Here is a 3302-nt window from a genome sequence, read left to right on the forward strand (position 1 = left end):
CGCAGCATCATCTGGATATGTATGCAACAAAACTTCAACACACCTTCTGCTATAATTTCTGTCAAGCCTAGTTTACGCATACAGTTTGACCGCATACGTTCGATAAATCCAAGGTATGCACTGCAACTGCAAGGCAAACGCAGCGTTTCATTGGAAATGTATGTAATTCTGGTGTACCAAAATGCAGTGACACTGTCGGTGTGTTCGAAGCGTTAGCCGCTCTCTCACTCTCATGGCTAGAAGGGATACAGCTTTTGTCAAATTAATGGCATTTTAGCTAACACTTTTCCTAAACTTCGCCCAATTCTCCTAACCTGGTGAGTAAATTCGCCTAACCTGCTCCGAAAAGTCAAATGACGTTAATTTGACAAAAGCTGGATCCCTTCTTGCCGTGACACTCTCACACGTGGGACTGGGAACACCGTGTGTTACATCCGCATACTGTGGTCTGTAAACCCAACACAATTATTATTATACTGTCACTGTATATTTTTCTCATATCACTTTGTCAGAACACCAATAATTCCAGAACTGTCAACCTTGAACAATTTGTATGTTTTTAAATGTACAAATCAGGGCTCTCCCTGGGATTTTCTGACAAGGTGTTGCTGATGTAGGGGGAGGTCCGGAGGGGGTCAGTCAACTTCTCCCTCAGGAAGTTGGAGAATTTAGCATTTTTCTTAAACTCAGTCTTATATTATATCAAACAAGGTAGCCAACACAGCAGTCATGCGTTTGATCCTAAATTAAATTGAGGTGGTCTCAATAACACGTTCACATTTTTCTAGGTACAATTTAGGGGATATTGTTATCTTTATATGGATAGTTTAGTGAAGATGGAAAGTGCCTTCTTAATTTTGTTTCTGGAGAAAATTCTGAATAATTCAATTACTGGATGCAACATAGTAGTTTAGCTTACTGTAGGCTATTTGGAATATGAAACAACTAAATTAGTTTTTCATATCTCCATCCCTGACCTAATCCATCAAATTAGGTCTGACTACTCGGCTGCCATTCATTCAACATACCTTGATGTCATTGGTGAACTGACTTATCACATCATTAGCAGCCTACATATCAATAACTGATTCATTAACATAGGCCTACTAATCTTTAACAGTTTAACATAACTTTATGTGAAGGAAAGTATTAGTGGAAAATCTCTCTGCCATGCCTGTTTCCATCTAAACAGCGTCACACGTTTCCTTGCTCGTCAATGAGCTCACGCATACTACCATTGCGGAGATCAAAGCATGTGCAGGCAAGGTGTTCTCGATTAGTTGGCTAAACGTTGTAGCTAATGCCGCATTCAAAACAACTGGGAACTCAGAAAAGTACGAGGTCAAATAATGACCTCAGTAATCTTCAGGTCAGAACTCTAGAAAGAGGCCCGAGTCACCGAGTTGGATGACCATTCAAATCGATTTTTCCCAGGCTGAGCTAGTTTTTTCAGAGTTCCAGTTGTTTTGAAAGCACTGAAGTCGGGAGATTTCCCGGGTACACAGTTCCGAGTTCCCAGTTGTTTTGAACGCAGCAAAAGTACCTTAGTTGTAATGACACATTAGCTAAGGAGCTAAATACAAAATAATAGTGTAGTGACCTTAACACCTAGCAACTTTGTCAAGGGGTTCGAACCTCTTGGCATAATGTTTAAAGTGTTGGCTTGACAGTTGCTGGATCCAGGTTCAAGTCCTGGTCAGGGCTACCCGCCGAATTCGCTATATTGATGTCAGAAATGGGATGGAGCATGGGTGGTCATGGGAAAGGTTTGTACACGTAAGAGACTTGGTATAGAAGCATGGGGACACGCTCTCCCGAAGGAATGGGGTAAAGTAGCGACCTCGTCAAGGGGTTCAGAGTTTTTTTTTTTACGTCATTAAGTAAGCTGGGGGTTTTTTATCGACAGAAGATAGTTACATGGAAATGCAGGCAATTTGAACATTTCTTTTCTATATGCAAACTTAAAATGTAAAAAAAAAAAAAATGGACAAGTTTATGGAAACATAGCTAGACAATTTTTTTGTTGTTGCAAAAATACCAAAAGTTGTAAATGAACATCGGTTTCTTGCAGGAGTGTGATTCATCTATAATGATGTATTTCGTTGAAACACATGAAAGCCATTGGAGGGCATTACCAAAATGAAGAGTTTATCCCAAAACATATATATTTTTTAAATGGCTAAATAATTGAACAGTACACCAGGGGTACTTGCTACTATAATTCCTGAAATGCAGAACCTGTTGGGAGTAATTTTCAAATAAGAAATTATACTTTTGTTACATTGTTTGCTAGCTCAGCTGATTAGCTAGCTAGCTTTCAGTATTGACCACCCAACGTTGCTAAAGCTAGTTAGCTAGCCAGTTAATATAACTTGTTATTTCAAAATGTATATTAGATAGCTAAGTTAGCCATGTTATGAATACAATTCATCTGCTGTCGACATCAGGATACGATTTGGGAGAGCACTAGTTAGCTCCAAAAGTGGTTAGTAACTTTGGCTGCATGCTGACAGTGCTTTCAGACACATCCAGTGGCTATCTACACTACAACCTTCATTTTACCAGGTTCCCCTGAAGAAATTGTAATGACAGTCAACCACACACACACACATGTTTTTTTTAGGATAAAAAAACAGGCAAAACCCTAGAGGAAAACTAGGTTCAGTCTGCTTTCCAACAGGCATTGGGAGACAAATTCACCTTTCACTGGGACATCAGGCCAAATATAGGCTACACGGAGGTTGTTTACCAAGAGAACATGTTCCTGAGTGGTCCAGTTACAGTTTTGACTTAAATGCACTTGAAAATCTATGTAAGATTTGAAAATGGCTGTCTAGCAATGATCAACAACCAACTTGACAGAGCTTGAATATGTTTTGAAATTATTATGGGCAAATATTCTACAATCCTGGTGTGCAAAGCTCTTAGAGACCCAGCTGTAATCACTGCCAAAGGTGATTCTAACATGCATTGACTCAGAGGGTTGAATACTTATCTAATCAACATAAATTAGTGTTTATTTTCCATTAAATTATAATAATCTATTTTAATTCCACTTTGTAAGAACAAAATGTGGGAAAAGTTAAGGGGTGTGAATTCTTTCTGAAGGCACTGTGTGTGAGGGAGGCTCTTCAATGTGGTTCAAGGCTGCCCCTAGCGACCTAAAATGTATCATTCAGAAGTGTTTCTTTAAAGAGTTCCTCTTTGTATTTGGTAACAGTCTTTATCACACTATTGTGATGAACAACTTTATAACAATTTACAAACTTAATAGCTGGAATAACAACTTTATAACAAAGTAC

This window comes from Salvelinus namaycush, chromosome 15 (assembly GCF_016432855.1).
Source record: "Salvelinus namaycush isolate Seneca chromosome 15, SaNama_1.0, whole genome shotgun sequence".
NCBI lineage: Eukaryota > Metazoa > Chordata > Actinopteri > Salmoniformes > Salmonidae > Salvelinus > Salvelinus namaycush.